At 45.5% G+C, this 20,635-nt stretch overlaps 1 long non-coding RNA gene across 2 annotated transcripts; it reads right to left on the bottom strand.

The window, feature by feature from the left end:
* Positions 1–2,418: 2,418 nt before the first annotated feature.
* LOC125714995 (uncharacterized) lies at positions 2,419–3,496 on the bottom strand. Of its 2 annotated transcripts, none has more exons than XR_007383907.1 (3): positions 3,464–3,496; positions 2,632–2,727; positions 2,419–2,439 (listed from the first exon to the last, which is right to left on the bottom strand). It is a non-coding gene; the product is annotated as an uncharacterized LOC125714995 (long non-coding RNA). The 2 variants fall into 2 exon arrangements; XR_007383906.1 differs by lacking the exon at positions 3,464–3,496 and adding an exon at positions 2,920–3,020.
* Positions 3,497–20,635: the final 17,139 nt, after the last annotated feature.

Consider the following 20,635-nt stretch of genomic DNA (forward strand, 5'->3'; position numbering starts at 1 on the left):
CCGGGTACTCCGGTTTCCCCCCACAGTCCAAAAACATGCTGAGGCTAATTGGAGTTGCTGAATTGCCCGTAGGTGTGCATGTGTGAGTGAATGGTGTGTGAGTGTGCCCTGCGATGGGCTGGCCCCCCATCCTGGGTTGTTCCCTGCCTCGTGCCCATTGCTTCCGGGATAGGCTCCGGACCCCCCGCGACCCAATAGGATAAGCGGTTTGGAAAATGGATGGATGGATGGATAGAATGGAAAACTAGGGAAGAAACACGTTGATGCATCTCCATTACTGCACTATTTAGAAATCGACGGCCCCGAGGGGGCAGCATCGTATTAGTTATGCACAACTCGTGAAATAGGGATGAAACTATAGACAGTAGGAAAGGACATCTATCAGCTTCTTGTTTTAAAAACATTAAATACATATTTTTGACCCTACCTTTTTAGATATACGTTAATTTATTAATTTATTAAGAGCTGTAGAGTAAGAGTAAGGAACGGGGGCGGCATGGTGGTTCAGTGGTTAGAACTGTTGCCTCACAGTCTCCGCCTGGGTTACATGTGCGCGGAGTTTGCATGTTCTCCCCATGTCGTCGTGGGGTTTCCTCCGGGTACTCCGGTTTGTCCGCATGGTCCAAAAACGTGCTGAGGCTAATTGGAGTTACTAAATTGCCCATAGGTGTGCGTGTGTGAGTGAATGGTCAGTGAATGGTGTGTGAATGTGCCCTGCGATGGGCTGGCCCTCCAACCTGGATTGTTCCCTGCCTGGTGCCCATTGCTTCCGGGATAGACTCCGGACCCCCCGCGACCCGGTAGGATAAGCGGTTTGGAAAATTGATGGATGTTTAAGGAACAAAGAAACAAAATAAACATGTGAATGTAAATAATAAGTGAGATGAGATCACTAAATAACGGAGGTGTCTATGGCGCGTTTAAAACTTCGGGAATGGGCTGTGGGTGCGTACATGTCATGTACATCACGGCCGAAAGTGAGGCGGGGGGAGCGCGTGCTTATGTGCATTGTTTGACCACTTTAAGTTCAAGTTACATCGTTTTGAAATATTTTTCGTTAAAAGAGCAGTTTAATTTATATTGCAGTTTCATTTATGCTTGTTTTTTGGAATAATAAAATAAGCCAATTTAACATCATAAAACATCAGCGCTGGGGTATTTCTCAATATGCGTACCTTTGCACTCCTCATCTTCCATTGCCGAAAACCTGTCCCAGTACTCAGGAACATACGGAGGACAGTAAAAATCCCTGGATATCATTCTTGCCCCAGCTGAAATATATAGCCTGGTGTTGAACAGCAGGAGAGTCAGTCATCCAGTGGAGGAAATGCACATTGCACAACAATGAAACTCACCTCTTAGTTTCCACAAAACCATCTGACGATAGTATCGCTAATCAACAATAACAGTAAGTAAATCTGAATTCCATATTTGTTTTCTTTTTTTCTTGTTTTTTTTTATATTCCCTCCACCACCCCCCCTCTGCGAAGGACTACTTTATTTCTATTTATTTATTTATTTTTATTTATTTCCTCAAGAGAGGGAGAGGGAGAGAGAGGGGGACAGAAGGACGAAAACGGAGAAGGGAAATAGAGAGAGAGGGATGGAAGAGAGAAAAAAGAGGAAAAAAAGAAGAAAGAAAGAAAACCACAGATAATCTGCTTCAATACCTGCTGATGAGAGAAAACAACAACCAACATCTGTACGAGTCACAATGAGCATGTTAAGGAGAAACAGCCGATCAAGACAGTGTGTGTTTGTGACAACCTGTTTGTACACCTGTATGTGTCTGTGAGAACCTGTTTGTACACCTGTATGTGTCTGTGAGAACCTGTTTGTACACCTGTATGTGTCTGTGAGAACCTGTTTGTACACCTGTATGTGTCTGTGAGTACCTGTTTGTACACCTGTATATGTCTGTGAGAACCTGTTTGTACACCTGCTTGTGTCTGTGAGAACCTGTTTGTACACCTGCTTGTGTCTGTGACAACCTGTTTGTACACCTGCTTGTGTCTGTGAGAACCTGTTTGTACACCTGTATATGTCTGTGAGAACCTGTTTGTACACCTGCTTGTGTCTGTGAGAACCTGTTTGTACACCTGCTTGTGTCTGTGACAACCTGTTTGTACACCTGCTTGTGTCTGTGAGAACCTGTTTGTACACCTGTATGTGTCTGTGAGAACCTGTTTGTACACCTGTATGTGTCTGTGAGTACCTGTTTGTACTCCTGTATGTGTCTGTGAGTACCTGTTTGTACACCTGCTTGTGTCTGTGACAACCTGTTTGTACACCTGTATGTGTCTGTGAGTACCTGTTTGTACACCTGCTTGTGTCTGTGAGAACCTGTTTGTACACCTGCTTGTGTCTGTGAGAACCTGTTTGTACACCTGTATGTGTCTGTGATAACCTGTTTGTACACCTGTATGTGTCTGTGACAACCTGTTTGTACACCTGTATGTGTCTGTGAGAACCTGTTTGTACACCTGTATGTGTCTGTGAGAACCTGTTTGTACACCTGTATGTGCCTGAGAGTACCTGTTTGTACACCTGCTTGTGTCTGTGAGAACCTGTTTGTACACCTGCTTGTGTCTGTGAGAACCTGTTTGTACACCTGTATGTGTCTGTGATAACCTGTTTGTACACCTGTATGTGTCTGTGACAACCTGTTTGTACACCTGTATGTGTCTGTGACAACCTGTTTGTACACCTGTATGTGTCTGTGAGAACCTGTTTGTACACCTGTATGTGCCTGAGAGTACCTGTTTGTACACCTGTATGTGTCTGTGAGTACCTGTTTGTACACCTGTATATGTCTGTGAGAACCTGTTTGTACACCTGCTTGTGTCTGTGACAACCTGTTTGTACACCTGCTTGTGTCTGTGACAACCTGTTTGTACACCTGCTTGTGTCTGTGAGAACCTGTTTGTACACCTGTATGTGTCTGTGAGAACCTGTTTGTACACCTGTATGTGTCTGTGAGTACCTGTTTGTACTCCTGTATGTGTCTGTGAGTACCTGTTTGTACACCTGCTTGTGTCTGTGACAACCTGTTTGTACACCTGTATGTGTCTGTGAGTACCTGTTTGTACACCTGCTTGTGTCTGTGAGAACCTGTTTGTACACCTGCTTGTGTCTGTGAGAACCTGTTTGTACACCTGTATGTGTCTGTGATAACCTGTTTGTACACCTGTATGTGTCTGTGACAACCTGTTTGTACACCTGTATGTGTCTGTGACAACCTGTTTGTACACCTGTATGTGTCTGTGAGAACCTGTTTGTACACCTGTATGTGCCTGAGAGTACCTGTTTGTACACCTGTATGTGTCTGTGAGTACCTGTTTGTACACCTGTATATGTCTGTGAGAACCTGTTTGTACACCTGCTTGTGTCTGTGACAACCTGTTTGTACACCTGCTTGTGTCTGTGACAACCTGTTTGTACACCTGCTTGTGTCTGTGAGAACCTGTTTGTACACCTGTATGTGTCTGTGAGAACCTGTTTGTACACCTGTATGTGTCTGTGAGTACCTGTTTGTACTCCTGTATGTGTCTGTGAGTACCTGTTTGTACACCTGCTTGTGTCTGTGACAACCTGTTTGTACACCTGTATGTGTCTGTGAGTACCTGTTTGTACACCTGCTTGTGTCTGTGAGAACCTGTTTGTACACCTGCTTGTGTCTGTGAGAACCTGTTTGTACACCTGTATGTGTCTGTGATAACCTGTTTGTACACCTGTATGTGTCTGTGACAACCTGTTTGTACACCTGTATGTGTCTGTGACAACCTGTTTGTACACCTGTATGTGTCTGTGACAACCTGTTTGTACACCTGTATGTGTCTGTGACAACCTGTTTGTACACCTGCTTGTGTCTGTGAGAACCTGTTTGTACACCTGTATGTGTCTGTGACAACCTGTTTGTACACCTGCTTGTGTCTGTGACAACCTGTTTGTACCCCTGTGTGCACACCTGTGTGTGTGAGTGTGCTGGTGTTCAAAAGGTTTCTCCATGTAAATGTCTAGTAGTGTGTGCGGGGAGCCACAGCCCCATCCCTCAGGACATGAAGCAGACACGGAGGAGGCCCGGACCCCAGACATCTGGGAGCCCCCGGAGGACCTGGATATTTGTTTTCTATGTAATAGGTAACATATAGCATGGAACGTGAGAGGTGTGTCGGAATCTTCAGTATGAATGAGACAGCAGGCCTACTACATTATGCGAAAGTAATCCAGTCTGATGAGGGTCTCAACTGTCGACATGATAAAACCACAGCAAACAGGACAAAACCACAGCAAACAATGAAAGCAGGCCTCGTCACAGTCAGCGCTCCCAGCAGCCTCCACTCGAGTCAACAAAATTTCATTTTTTGACAGGTTCACAGAAAACTCAAAACTGAAAAATTTTACTGAACTGGAGTCGACTCCAAAACTTCGGAGTCTATTGTCATTTCCTAGCCTTATGAAATCCAGATTTTTTTGGAATTCTCTCCCAGCCCCACTTTTAGATTTAATGGCAGTCTTGTTGTAAGTATGAGTTCTCTGTTAGTCAGATGTCTTTAACTTGGGGGCTGCCTGTAGTCATGACCCATGGTTATTAATCCGGTCATGTTGGGGGTGGGAAAAGATTAAAATTCACACCTTGCGGCCAACATGCGGTTTATTAGTCAGCAGTTTCCTCATTGATGGTACACCTTGCGCTCCGAGATTTCACAGTGGGGGGATTTAGCAGTTGGCATAATCCATCACACCCCTATGTACTTAGTTGAAAGACGATTCATTTTTGTTTTTTATTGCAACGACTTACGTGTTCAATAAGGCTTGGAAAGTGCTGACCGTTCTGCTGACGAGGCTTTTGGAAATAAAGGCCCAAGCATTAAATGTGGTGTTTAACCCAAAGAGCTAATTCATATTACCATAATAAAACCATCTAATGTGGCAGATTCATGTCCCGCCATTTGTAGATGGGGTCACTGTTAGGCGCTCCTCGTTCCCGGAGGATATTTTCAGCGTTTGGGTGCTGCGTGAGTATGTTCCGGAGGCTGAAGCTTGTACTGTCCTTTTCATTTGTTTCAACAGACATAATAGCACCAGCCGACTGACTCAGAACAGAAATATATTATGATCCGTTGGCAAAACTCAGAAAATGAGACATAGATTTTTTTTGTTGTAGTGATCAAGAGGGTAGAGTATTCAACAGGACAAAGTGGATAATTACAAATGAAGCCCTTGACTTCTAGAGGGGAGGGGGACATCTGTCCACCCACCTGGCAAATTGTATCGAGTGATAAAAGCAAAATTCACAACAACCTCCCCCCTCCAGGTCAGCAAATTTTACTCAGGGGAGCCCCCCTCCCCGTTGGTGCCCTCTGCTGTGAGACCCCTCCTCCACCCCCTATATGGAGGAAATATTTACTGCCCGGTCGAGAAAATTGAGGGAATCAAGATTTGAACTGAACTCTGACCTGGCAGAGTAATGCAAAAGATGAAGCCACAAGATGGAGTGTGTCAGGCAACTGCAAATTTTCCCGTAGAATGACAAGCAAATGAATCTGGAAGGGCTTAATGTCCTGGATTTATCAGAGTCCTGTCAAGGGGAGATATTTGGGGTCACTAGGACTGTTTTCGCTTTGGCTTATATGATTTCACAGTTCACCGACGAAAAAAGAATCACAGACTTCTGTTACTACAAAACTATTTTTCAGCTCTGACAGCAGATGTAAGTTTAAGTTTCAGTAAATATGTTTTCTTTAAGGAAAATCGAATGGCTCACAAATCTCTGACCAGTCCCAGAGACTCCACATGCAATTTCCTAAGTCAAAGTTTTTCTCAGCGTCATATATAACATACGTGGAGTAATTCACTGAATCGTCCTTGAAGGTCGTAGGGCAAAATGAGAATTAATAAATTGAATATAAATACTGAGATGCTGAAGATTTCCATCGTGGATAAGAACCAGTTTAAACAGGACCAACTCTCCCAACCTGAGAAAGTCAAACGTAGAAGTAAGAAAAATGAATATTAGAAATTGTACTCATGTTCTCATCTTCTCCTTGAAAGAAGAAACTAAAAAGAGTCTAAAGCGTTAAGTTTTAACTTAAATTTTGTAAATTTTGAAGATGTGAATTGAAAAAACAACATTAATGGAAATAGCAAAGAGAAAATTTTCAAATATCTCGGAAAACTTGCTACGCTTACTTGAGGTGAAAAAGATGTGATTCCCAAAACAGCAATGGAAAGACGGTTTTAGATTAGGAATGTTCTGCAGCTTCTCTGACCTCAAAGACTCCTGTTAGAATTAAACTGCAGCCTGGCTGTTCATAGATGAAAGAGCATTTTGCAACAGGGGCGTTAAATCCACTGTCAGACGCATCGACTAGATGGAATTCGAGGGGGAACTGCAGCAAGTTAGAGGAAGAACTTTTTGTATTAGTTCAAAAACAAAGAAAAAAAGACTGGAAAATCAATACTGCTCTGATTGCTATACAGATGCACAATATATAAACTGAAGGAGATAATGAAAAAATTCAGTCTTGTAAAACCAGCAGTGAAACACTAAAACATCGGTACCGTAAAGATAAAGACTCATATTTCAAGTAACAAAGTATAAAGTAGGATATAATCATCCATTTTATTTACCCAAATTAAACGTCTTTGAACCATAACACAAAAAAGAGGATGTTGGGTATTTTTCCCCGTAATATACGCTGAAAACCAACCAGTCTCTGAACACAGAACAACACAGACAGCTGTGATGACTTTTTACTTGCTGCAAGGTCCTGACTTCGAGGTGTCAGCCTCTCAGTCGAACTCAGCCAACTTCTAAAGAGGAACTCCCCTCGCAGTGTCTTTTATTGAGGTACACAAACAGGATATGCAAATAACATTCAACATTGTTTATCACCATGTATGGGGTGGAAATATTCAAACGACAGTTCTTAAGAAGTGTTATTGCTAAATTAAGATCAAGCTGCTGCAGGGCGTTATTTCTAAGAAATGGCATCTAGCAAAATGACAATAATAAAAGTACATATTTCTCTAACAGAGGAATCGTTTTATCATGTAGATATTTCCTTCATCTATTGCTATCCTGTCTTTAGGTCGGCTCACCAGCTCACCTGCTAGCTTACATATGGATCCTTCCCGCTAGAAGTGAAGGATAGAGATGCATATGGCCAGTGCCGGTATGCAAGGTGGCTGTTGCCACTGGTTACGGGCTCACAGACTAATAACACACAGCAGCACCGATTGGAGGTCTGGAGATGACAACAGGATGCTTTGGTGAGGTTTGCGAGGGTTGAAAGTCTCCAGAATACGATGACAAGGAAACAAAAGACTTTTTTAAAAGATGGACAATGTGGGATTACAATCAGGCCCAGGACTCCCTTTGTCACAGCCATGGCATGCAGGATCTCTGGGTGGGGGGGGGGGGGGGGCAGTGTTCTTGGAAACATTGTATTGAAGTTACTGTACATACTGGCTGTTTCTCAAATGAAATGATGCTTTATTTACAATTTGTACATTGGAACGCTTTTTTGTATATTCCAATCTTGCTCTCCTGATTTTTTTAAAGACACACAGAACATGCACGTAGAGGGAAACCCGAAGCTCGGGGTCTGAGCGCAGTGGCTGACATTTTGTAATTCAATAAAATTGGCAGAAGTATGAACACTAAACCCAGCTCGAGTACCACGCAAAATGAGCAGCAACAGCAGTCCATCATAACCCAAAATCACCTTTTAGAAAACAGGCCTCGAATGTCAGTGACTCGCAAAGTAACGTGGTGAAAATGCAGTGCTATTACTACAGTACAGGATTATTGGGAAGATACAGTAATATTAATCCATCTAGGTTCTAAGCACTTATCCTGGTCTGAGTCACCAGGGGACCTGGAGTCATAGAGCGTAAGGTAAGGTGGGTAACATTCGAGTCTTTCAGAGGGCAAGCAAGTATTCATTATAATGTCATTTTGCGCCAGTTGTAGTTTATTATCAATTTAAAATATTAAAGTATTTAAAGTTACATTTACAATCCATTTACAGTGATTCTGACTCATTGCCAGTCAAGTATCACATATTTACTTATCTTGCCACATGGTGGCAGCAGTGGTTACTTATTCTGCCGCATTCATCTGCACGTCATCGCAACATCGTATAAACAAAAATAAGTGGAATCCCACATCTGAGAGGATCTTTGTTTTATCAGTTTAAGAAGCAACAACCCATAATATTATTCCTCCTAACATTCAAGATATAGTCAGCATTTGTAAATGCATTAATTTGACAGATTATGATCTGCGCATGGTCTTAATTATGCCAATTATATTACACCAATTTCATATTTTTAAGTAGGACCCAAAATTGTATTTAAAAATATAATCCAGTCGGTAATAAAACTTCTCCAGCCATAATATTCTGAGGGTTATACACAGTACAGTATTCATGTTTGGATATTGCACTTGTCTGCAAACACCGAATTTGCCGCCATTTTGGGCTTTATTACTAAAACCAAAGCAGATACACTGAGACCTTACAGGGATGGGTGTCTCTAACACTGTCTGCTCATTAAATCCCCCATGTCTGATTTTCACACCAACATTCAGGTCCACCTGTCCTTCTGGAATGCGATCAACACTCTAGCTATGGAGGCCACGCCCCCATATGTCCTACTCTGTTCACACTGTGGCCATCGCATGATCTGGCCTGGGACCTCAAAACTCTTCTAAAAAAGATTCAGGGCATCCGTCCGCCTGTTTCTGTTGTTTCTGCTGAGTTGGATTTTCAGCTGCTTGCTGATTTTTGAGCAACTGATTAATATTTCAGCTCCAAAATGTGGCAGGGGCAGGCAAACAAATTATTACAAAAATATTAAACATAAAGAATAGATATATTTCATTCGGACAAGCAGCAAAGATATGGAAATGGTTGTATCTAGGGAACCAGCACATAGTCAGGAACTAGGTCATTGGGTAATGGAGGCATTAATATATCTTACTAGATGTTCAGTACATGTTCTCTTTTCCCGTCCGGCAGGTATGTCATTCAGCTCACATACTTTGATCGTATTCAGAACATTCTTCACATTCACCAGTGACAATAAATCACCTTCTTCTTATACTCCTATTATGTTTGGGTTTAAGCCGACTGAGATGACCTTATCAGCCTAACTTTAAATGTATTACATAAGATGTCCCATTATTTCCATTCACAATTTATCTAAAATAATATTAATTTTGTGTGATTATATACAGTCATTATTTTTATATTTAAAAGTGGGTTACTTTCAAAAGGCCCATAAGCTTTTCTAGTGCCAGCATAATGCCGAATAGTTGATGACCAATCCCGCTAAACAAACGCTTTTTAATGTCTGTGTTTTGAATAGCAGCTCCATTGTGTGATCGGTTCAGCAGCGGGTGACGTTATGACTAACACAGAATTGGGCTCTGGGGTTTAATGATGACAAGAGAGTCAAAAATGTTTATGTTACTGAGCCATGTGGGCCGTCGAATCTAAACTGAGATCATTGAAAATTTCATTTTCTGAGGTGCTTTTTAAGCGGATGCTATGACGCAATGTGGACAGAACTTTTCTATGTTTCAAACACCAAGATATACAATTACAGGAATTATTATTGTTGGATGGTTTTTGATTAATATTGCAAGGATCATTACGCACTAAAGAAAATTCAGCATAGATCACATCATGTAATGAAGTCATTTCCTTTCTGGAAAATATATTTGCAAATGTGATCAACTGCAATGTTTATAATTAATAACCTTAATTTTACACATCCCCTCCTGGAGCTGACACCTTATCGTGGTGGAGGGGTTTGCGTGTTACAATGGTCCCAGGAGCTATGTTGTCTGGGGCTTTATGCCCCTGGTAGGGTCACCCAAGGCAAACAGGTCCTGGGTGAGGAACCAGACGAAGCGCGGCTCAAAAACCCCTTATGATGATGAAAATATTTGAACCACGTTTTCCCTTGCCCGGACGCGGGTCACCGGGGCCCCCCCCTGGAGCCAGGCCTGGGGGTGGGGCTCGATGGCGAGCGCTTGGTGGCCAGGCCTACACCCATGGGGCCTGGTCGGGCGCAGCCCGAACAAGGCACGTGGGTCCCCCCTCCAATGGGCTCACCACCCATGGGAGGGGCCATAGGGGTCGGGTGCGAGGTGATCTGGGCGGCGACCAAAGGCAGGGACCTTGGTGGTCCGATCCTCAGCTGCAGAAGCTAGCTCTAGGGACATGGAATGTCACCTCTCTGAAGGGGAAAGAGCCTGAGCTGGTGCGCGAGGTTGCGAAGTTCCGGCTAGATATAGTCGGACTCACCTCGACGCACGGCTTAGGCTCTGGAACCAGTCTCCTTGAGGGGGGTTGGACCCTTTTCCACTCTGGAGTTGCCCGCGGGGAGAGGCGCCGAGCGGGCGTGGGCATACTTATTGCCCCCAGGCTGGGTGCCTGTACATTGGGGTTTACCGCAGTGGACGAGAGGGTAGCCTCCCTCCGCCTTCGGGTGGGGGGACGGGTCCTGACTGTTGTTTGCGCTTATGCGCCAAACAGCAGTTCAGAATACCCACCCTTTTTGGAGTCCTTGGAGGGGGTGTTGGAGAGCGCTCCTCCTGGGGACTCCCTTGTTCTGCTGGGGGACTTCAATGCTCACGTGGGCAGCGACAGTGAGACCTGGAGGGGCGTGATTGGGAGGAACGGCCCCCCCGATCTGAACCCGAGCGGTGTTTTGTTATTGGACTTCTGTGCTCGTCACGGACTGTCCATAATGAACACCATGTTCAAGCATAAGGGTGTCCATATGTGCACTTGGCACCAGGACACCCTAGGCCGCAGTTCGATGATCGACTTTGTAGTCGTGTCGTCGGACTTGCGGCCGCATGTTTTGGACACTCGGGTGAAGAGAGGGGCGGAGCTGTCAACCGATCACTACCTGGTGGTGGGTTGGCTCCGCTGGTGGGGGAGGAAGCCGGCCAGGCCTGGCAGGCCCAAGCGTATAGTGAGGGTCTGCTGGGAACGTCTGGCGGAATCCCCTGTCAGGGAGAGTTTCAACTCCTACCTCCAGCAGAACTTCTCCCATATCCCGGGGGAGGCGGGGGACATTGAGTCCGAATGGGCCATGTTCCGTGCCTCCATTGTGGAGGCGGCTGACCGGAGCTGCGGCCGTAAGGTGGTCGGTGCCTGTCGCGGCGGCAATCCCCGAACCCGCTGGTGGACAGCGGGGGTAAGGGATGCCGTCAAGCTGAAGAAGGAGTCTTATCGGGCCTTTCTGGCCTGTGGGACTCCAGACGCAGCCGACAGCTACCGGCAGGCCAAGCGGAATGCGGCTTTGGCGGTCGCTGAGGCAAAAACTCGGGTGTGGGAGGAGTTTGGTGAGGCCATGGAGAACGACTTCCGGACGGCTTCGAGGAGATTCTGGTCCACCATCCGGCGGCTCCGGGCGGAAAAGCGGTGCAGCATCAACACTATTTATGGTGGGGATGGTGCGCTGCTGACTTCAGCTCGAGACGTTTTGGGTCGGTGGAGGGAGTACTTCGAAGACCTCCTCAATCCCACCGACACACCTTCCGATATGGAAGCAGAGTGTGGGGACTTGGGGGTGGACTCGCCTATCTCGGGGGTGGAGGTCGCTGAGGTGGTCAAAAAGCTCCTCGGTGGCCGGGCCCCGGGGGTGGACGAGATTCGCCCGGAGTTCCTCAAGGCTCTGGATGCTGCTGGGCTGTCCTGGCTGACACGCATCTGCAGCATCGCGTGGACATCGGGGGCAGTGCCTCTGGATTGGCAGACCGGGGTGGTGGTCCCCCTCTTTAAGAAAGGGGACCGGAGGGTGTGTTCCAACTACAGGGGGATCACACTCCTCAGCCTCCCTGGCAAGGTCTATTCGGGGGTCCTGGAAAGGAGGGTCCGCCGGATTGTCGAACCTCGGATTCAGGAGGAGCAGTGTGGTTTTCGCCCTGGCCGTGGAACAGTGGACCAGCTCTATACTCTCAGCAGGGTTCTGGAGGGTTCATGGGAGTTTGCCCAACCAGTCTACATGTGTTTTGTGGACTTGGAGAAGGCATTCGACCGTGTCCCTCGGGGGGTCCTGTGGGGAGTGCTCCGGGAGTATGGGGTACCGGGCTCCCTTTTAAGGGCGGTTCGGTCCCTGTATGACCGGTGCCAGAGTTTGGTCCGCATGGGCGGCAATAAGTCGGACTCGTTTCCGGTGAGGGTTGGACTCCGTCAGGGCTGCCCTTTGTCACCGATTCTGTTCATAGTTTTTATGGACAGAATTTCTAGGCGCAGCCAGGGCGTTGAGGGCGTCCGGTTCGGTGACCTCAGGATTAGGTCTCTGCTTTTTGCGGATGATGTGGTTCTGTTGGCCTCATCGAGCCGTGACCTTCAGCTCTCACTGGAGCAGTTCGCAGCCGAGAGCGGCTGGGATGAGAATCAGCACCTCCAAATCCGAGACCATGGTTCTCAGCCGGAAAAGGGTAGAGTGCTCTCTCCGGGTTGGGGATGGGGTCCTCCCCCAAGTGGAGGAGTTTAAGTATCTCGGGATCTTGTTCACGAGTGGGGGAACGATGGAGCGGGAGATCGACAGGCGGATCGGTGCGGCGTCAGCAGTCATGCGGGCGCTGCATCGGTCTGTCATGGTGAAGAGAGAGCTGAGCCAAAAGGCGAAACTCTCGATTTACCAGTCGATCTACGTTCCTACCCTCACCTATGGTCATGAGCTTTGGGTAGTGACCGAAAGAACGAGATCGCGGGTACAAGCGGCCGAAATGAGTTTCCTCCGCAGGGTGGCTGGGCTCTCCCTTAGAGATAGGGTGAGGAGCTCAGTCATTCGGGAGGGACTCAGAGTAGAGCCGCTGCTCCTCCGCATTGAGAGGAGCCAGATGAGGTGGCTCGGGCATCTGATCAGGATGCCTCCGGGACGCCTCCCTGGGGAGGTATTCCGGGCATGTCCCACTGGGAGGAGACCCCGGGGAAGACCCAGGACACGCTGGAGAGACTATGTCTCTCGGCTGGCCTGGGAACGCCTCGGGGTCCCCCCAGAGGAGCTGGACGAAGTGGCCGGGGAGAGGGAAGTCTGGGTCTCCCTGCTGAGGCTGCTGCCCCCGCGACCCGACTCCGGATTAAGCGGGAGATGATGGATGGATGGATGGATGGAATTTTACACATACTAAACACTGAGCAATAAAAGCAAAATAACAAGTTATAGAGAGCAGTAATAACATTTGTGAAGAGGGAACAAACAAATGAACACAAGTACTGGGACCCCTGGCCATTACACCCACAGGAACATCCCATCCTAAATCCACAGGCATCAGTATGGAGCTGGTCCCCCATAGCAGCTGCCACTCTTCTGGGAAGGATTTCCACAAGATTTTGGAGGGTGTCTGTGGGAGCTTTTTGCCCCTTCATCCAAAGAACCATTTGTGAGGTCAGGTACTGATGTTGGATATGAAGGCCTGGATTACAATCTCTGTTCTAGTTTATTCCAAAGATGTTTGATGGGGTTGAGGTCAGGGCTCTGAGTGGGCCAGTCAAGTTCTTCCACACTAAACTTACCCAACCTTGTCTTTATGGACCTTGCTTTGTGCACTGGGGCACAGTCATGCTGGAACAGCAAAGGGCCTTCCCCAAACTGTTCCCACAAAGTTGGAAGGATAGAATTGTCAAAAATGTCTTGGTATGCTGAAGCATTAAGAGGTCCTTTCACTGGAAGTAAGGGGCCTAATCCAACCCCTGAACAATGCAGTCAGGCAGGTAATGTTCTCCTGGCATCTGCCAAACCCCAACATCAGACTGCCAGACAGTGAAGTGTGATTCGTCACTGCACAGTACACGTTTCCACTGCTCCAGAGTTCAGTAGCGGTGTGCTTTGCACCTCTCCATCCAATGCTTGGCATTGCATTTGGTGATGTGAGACCTTTGCATGCAGCTACTTAGCCACAGAGGCCCATTGAATGAAGCTCCTGGCTGAGTGTTTGTTGTTCTTAAATGCTTCCATTTTCAAATAATACCACTTACAGCTGACCATAGAAATATGTCTGTGAAGATTCTCAGTCATCCAGGTGAAACTGTCTGGTGCTTGAGTCATGGCAACAGTTGACATGGCAACAGCTGACCATGGATTATCTAGCAGGGACGAAATTTCACAAACTGACTTATTGCAAAGGTAGCATCCTATGTCAGTACCAGGCTTGAATTCACGGAGCTCTTCATAATGATCCATTCTTTCAGAAATGTTTGTAAACCTGACTGCATGGCTGGGTGCTTGATCTTATACACCTGTGACAATGGGTCTGAATGAAACACCTGAATTCATTCCTGAATGTGATTAAGTGGCGTGTCCCACTGTTTCTGCCCTCATGGTGGACATCCGGAATCATCCCTTCGTATTGGAGAACCACAATAAAATCACATCCATCCATCTTCTGCACCCGCTTGTCTAATGCAAGGTCACAGAGGTCTGGATCCTTTTTGAAAGCTATGGGTGCAAGGCAGGGAATAGCCAATGGGGGGGGGGGCGCTACCTACCCCCACACTAACAAAAACTTCACAAACAGTCGGGCTGGACAGAGACTCAAGCGAGAGGCGTGAGGAAACAACGCTTATCACCGCACCGCCATGCTGCCCGATACAACCATGAAATCTTTTTTAATTCCTATGGTCCACGTCTGCAGTTTCTCTGAAGTTTTTCTGCATGCAGGACAAATAACCTGCTTTATTTAAAGATTCCACTCTTGCACAAATTAGGTGTGTCATGAAATCAGAATGCAAGATTAATTCAGTAAGACATCGTCGTGATGCATGAGAGAAGGTTAATTACCCACAATTACTAGCTCCGCGGAATATTACGGAATCAATTGGGTACAATTCAGCTGCGTTTATTTTTCCAGCTCTCTGTTTAAGCCAGTGGAGCATCGCTCTTCATTCTATTAAATTATCTGCTGACGGCCATGGAAAAAAACGAATTAGTCACCCGCACGCCATACACTTAATAATCAAGTTATAAGTCTGAAACTTTGAAGTCCGGCGCAGACAAAAGGTGATGCAGTGTTTCTTTATGAGAGTGTTACTGCAAGAGACGAGACAAAACAGTTAGTAATATACAACAAATAAACATTATTTCAATAATACATTTATGTGGATGCAGGGATTCAAAGTAAACAACCGACAATAATTTAATCCCAAAAGATATCAGAGACAACAAAGCTATGCCTGTGTTTAATTTAGGGTTATAAATTTATAACTAAATTCCATTTCTGAATATTATGAATTTCAGTAGTTTACTTACTAAAGAATCTTATAGCTCTAAGCCTTATATTAAAATATTCATCTGCAAAATGTGCATCTTTTCAACTGCCAGCCACTCGTCAGGGATGTATGGGAGCACACCTACCACTGTCAAAAAAAGGGTACCCCCCCCCCCCCCCCCCCCATGGTACAAAAAAAAGTTCTTCAGAGTCCATTTCCGTACCTTAAAGTAAACTGAACAGTCTACTTTAGGAACAATCTTGAACACATGTCTCCTTATGCTGGAGTCGTGCAGGTGGACCAGCAGATGACCTTCCTTGCAGGTCTGACAGCACATTGTGTTGGATGGGGGAGATGGTTACTATATGCATTGTCACAGGCAGCTCTGTAGAATCACACCAGAATGGCATTGGGGGTGTTTCAGAGGTGTCAGTGTTGTGATGCCCCTCCCATCTCTGTGGTGGTTTCCTCATTGTAGCTCCCCAGGAGTCTGAAGGACTCAACCACCCTGACAGAAACATCACACGTTTCTGAAGATGCTAAAGGGGTGTTGGTAGAGGTCAGCTGACTGAAGATGCTGAAGGGGGAGTTGGTAGAGGTCAGCTGACTGAAGATGCTGAAGGGGGTGTTGGTAGAGGTCAGCTGACTGAAGATGCTGAAGGGGTGTTGGTAGAGGTCAGCTGACTGAAGATGTCTGTCAGCTGCAGGTGCCATTGAGCTGCACATGCTTTCCTAATACACTGCAGACTTTCTAACCCTATTCTTGAAAAGCACCAGTGTTCAGTTCCAAACCCAGAATGAACCAAAGACTGAACAGGCCCATAACCAGAAATAAATGTTAGGGGTCTCTTTGGTGGAAGATTACTGACTGGTTATTTTCTTGATGTATGATAGGAGTCAATATGACAATACGCCTGGGCAGCAGCTATGAACAGCTGAGTCATAGGAGTCACAGTGGCCAGTGCTTCCTGGAAGAGGGACAGGACTCTCTATCACAGAGTAGTATTTCAGCCGTAGTACCTTACACCATTAAAATGACTGCACAAGACTCGCCGCACATATTGATTATATGTTTTCTGTGATGCTTTTTGTTTTATTGCCTTGAAGATAATGTAAACGAAATAGCTGAAACCATCTTTCCGATTAGTTCTTCAAATGTGCATTACTCTGCAATTTCTTCTATATGATGGCATAGAATCCAGAATTTGTTTTTCTTCCCATAAGGAAATGGAGATATCTCATATCTCTATGTTGTGTTGTTTGTTATATGAACACACACACATACATAAACACACACATCTCAATTTATGGATATATTTTTAACACATAATTTTACATCCTGCACACTGTGTAATAATTTGCTGTTGGGCGTCTGCAAATTCCAATCATTCTGTTTGCGTCTGTCTCTGTGTCTTTGTGTGTAATTAACTGGTGTTTATTACATTCTGGGGGACATTTGGTCCCCACAATATAATATAAACATAATCCACACACACACATACAGGTTTGTAATTATATCACTGTGGGGACTCTCTTTTCATTTCTAAGGGAAAAACTCTAATCCCAACATGACGACCTTAACCCCCACCCATCCCTAACCTTAACCATAGGTAACCAAACTAAATATATGACTTTTAGCATTTTGAGTTTTTTTGATTGAATTCACAGATCTTTGTGGGGACCTGAAAAATGGTCGCCAAAGCGTCAAAATAATAGGTTTTTATCACATTGAGGGGACATTTGGTCCCCGCAATGTAACACAAACATAGTCCACACACACACACACACACACACACATATAGACATATAAACAGAATGACTGCAATTTCCAGAAGCCCAATAGCAAATCATTACAGAGTGTGCAGAGTGTAAAGGGCATTTCAGAGACATAAATTAACTCAACCACATATGTCCAGTGTCAAGTGGAAATCCACACATAGACAAGATAAATACTGATGACCCTGGGAGGCAAAACGTCTGGATAATCAACCCAGCTGACCCCCAGCATGACTTGAACACGCAGCCTTCTGATGTGGAGTCAGTCACATTGCCTTTGTGCTGCAAGGTCAGACAAGAAGAGCATGTATCCCTCATACACACAGAGGCAGAGCCATGAATAAAATACAATCAAAAACGACTTCAGTGTTGCAGGGAGCCACATCAAAGTTTAGTTAAAGCATGAGGAGACTGAAAATAAGGACAATAAAACAACTAAACAATTTAAACATTTTTTTATTAGTGACCATTTTTTCTGAGATGCCATTCATTCACTTTCCCAGTGTTTTACCATCCCTACGTAGACCTCGGACCTCAGATCATATGTTCAGGCTCTAACGGTCCCTTAACCTGATACCGCTTCCCTTGTGCTGATGCAGAAATGTCTTTAGTCTTTCTAATTCCCACCATTTTGCTACCTTGTACACAGACAAAATCCCAGTTCCTTTCTGTTATCCCAGTGTCACATGGTTCTGTTTACCATTCCACCTGGAGCAAGTCTTACCAAGGTGTTAATGAAAAATAAAAATTAACAATGCATACAGGAGCAGGAGAACACAATATTTAAACAAATTAGCATACATTTCTTTCGGGGGGGGCCGACCACATCCACAGTGACACCACTGCATATGGGTATTATACACACACACAAGGTATAGCACTGCAAATGCCAAAACATGAATAAGTCTAACAAAGGCTGCCACAGAAGTTCATAATATTGAATTCTATTCCAAGGACATCTGTCAGGCAGGCAGTTATCTGTGAGTACACTGGCGGGGGGAGTTATCTGCGAGTACACTGGCGAGGGGAATTGTCTGCGAGTACACTGGCAGGGGGAGTTATCCGTGAGTACACTGGCGGGGGGAGTTATCCGTGAGTACACTGGCCGGGGGAGTTATCCGTGAGTACACTGGCGGGGGGAGTTATCTGTGAGTACACTGGCAGGGGAGTTATCTGTGAGTACACTGGCGGGGGGAGTTATCTGTGAGTACACTGGCAGGGGGAGTTATCTGTGAGTACACTGGCGGGGGAGTTATCTGTGAGCACACTGGCAGGGGGAGTTATCCGTGAGTACACTGGCGGGGGAGTTATCTGTGAGTACACTGGCAGAGGGAGTTCGGTACGATTGAAGTTGGTGCTGAACTTTTTTTCTCACATCAGCTAAATTGGATTCTCAGTATTGAGTGAAGCTTGAGTTCAGTACAATAAAACAAAGAGGAAAATTGGAATGGCGGAGGATTCAGACAGGCTACGTCCCGACGTCGGCCGGGGAAAGGAGTCTGCACAAGACGCCACTCAGCTCCTGTTTGTGTATGTAAATGTATTAGGTTTACAGATAACCTTCTTAATATCTATACTATGTCCAAAATCATACATTCATCCATGTCTGAAAATATTATAAATTCAAATAAAAATCCACAGAAACTATTTATTTATGTTTTCCTCCCAAAATATTGTGAATATGTCTGTATTCTGTACCTGTGTGTCCAATGCAGGCCTATCCTGGAAGGTATAAGCGTACGTTGGGGAACAGCCACAGCAAGACACTCACACGAGTCACACACATTTACGCCCACGGAACTCCAGTTCAGCTCAGTGTACATTTTGACTGTGTGTGTGTGTGTGTGGGGGGGGGGGGGGGGGCTAGAGAACGCATAGAAACCCCATAATGATACCGAGAGTACATGCAGACTCCTGCAAATACATTTCACACAATCATGTTTCAGGCAAATGATTCTTAAAAAATTATAGTTGCTTGCCAGTTGTGACAGTCGTCTACAATCTATGCATGTGTCTATTACTAAGAAGTCCTCCCCCCCCCCCCCCCCCTCCCGTGTCGTTTGCCGGAGCAAGACCCCTTGCTGGCTTTGGAGCGAGGTAATTCATGCACGCTAAATATATGGATGCTGGGCACTCAGGCGCATGTGACGATTGCCACAAATGTCACGGTAAGCCGTGGGAAGCACAACAGTCTGAAGGTGTTGGATGCAAGGTTGCCTAGGAGAAAAAAAAAACATACATAAATAAACAAATAAATAATACATTTTTTATTATTATTCCATATTTGTGTCTTATTGAATATAGTTTGAAATGCATGGTTCTGAATAAGTTTTTATTTATATTAGGACAAGTACCTACAGTAATGAGTACCATAATAAGCAAATGAATAAATTATACCAAAAGATAGTCAGTCTCATACTCTTTAAACTGCTGTGCAAGCCGACATGTAAAACCCCCGCAAGACGAAAAGATACGGAGGCAAAATGACCGACGCAGAGCTTACAGCTTGCAAAGAGTAACAGCGATGAAGCGCACGACCGGCAATCGCGCGTCCTGCGCATTTTATCAGCAGATGGAGATCCGCTGGTAGGCAGGCTGACGCTTACGGCCATAAATCATCTGATTCCGGAGTAATTGTCCAGCGCTGGAGCAGGTTTCACCTGGTGGCAGTAAGTCAGCGACAGAAGTATTGAATGTGCTGGCTGAAATAAATCACATTTAACTCGCGCAATCAATTTTATTTATGTGGAAACTTCGGTGACTGCATACAACAGCGTTACGAAATGCATTTTATATATGAATGGAGTAATGTTTTAGAGTTCGGGGTTTTGGCTATTGAGAGTTTTCCTAAATGATTTTTTTTTTTGCGTTCTGTGATCACAGTTAACAAGCATTAGAAGCATTTCTTTGGTCTGTTTCACCTCATTTATTTTCCTCCAAGTTTTTTTGCATTAAAATTTTTACTTCTTTTTACTTTGTTATGTTCAGCTGGACCTATATATAGCAGTGGCAGGCAGAGAAAAACAGATGGACTTCATCAGGACGAATCTGAACAACTGGAGACCCTTGTTTTACCTTGTGGGGTTTTACCTTGTGTGTGTGTGTGTGTGTGGGGGGGGGGGGGGGGGGGGGGGGGGGGTACTCGGAAGGACCTCTGAAGAAGAATAAGTGAATTGAAATAGAACCACAAAAGCTGATATTTACTGTCAGTGTACCAGTCAGTTTCAGTTCAAAGCCTCCATTTTGTGCTCTGGCCAGCTATTTAATTTATGTTTCTTTTCTGAAGCTGATTGGGGTTGAAAGGATTTTCAAACCTCCTTTGTGAGACATAGACTCAGTTCATCAGCCAGATCAGCAGGATTGAGTCAGGCAGGATGATCCCAGCAAAGAGGAATATCTGTCTGTAATCGAATCCCGGCCACTTCTCTTCGCTGTAATTACACACGGGCTAGTTTGTTGAGAAACACTTCCGAGCCTCAACCTTCCAGTGTGATCCCTAGGACTCAGCAACCAAAAATGTGGCCCCCCCATCTCTGCTTCCTTGCATTTTACAAACAGGGGACTCTTGTCTTCCGCTTCGCCTGCTGCTCGACAGCCTGTCTGGGCACGACTCGGTG

This window comes from Brienomyrus brachyistius, chromosome 19 (genome assembly GCF_023856365.1).
Source record: "Brienomyrus brachyistius isolate T26 chromosome 19, BBRACH_0.4, whole genome shotgun sequence".
Lineage (NCBI taxonomy): Eukaryota > Metazoa > Chordata > Actinopteri > Osteoglossiformes > Mormyridae > Brienomyrus > Brienomyrus brachyistius.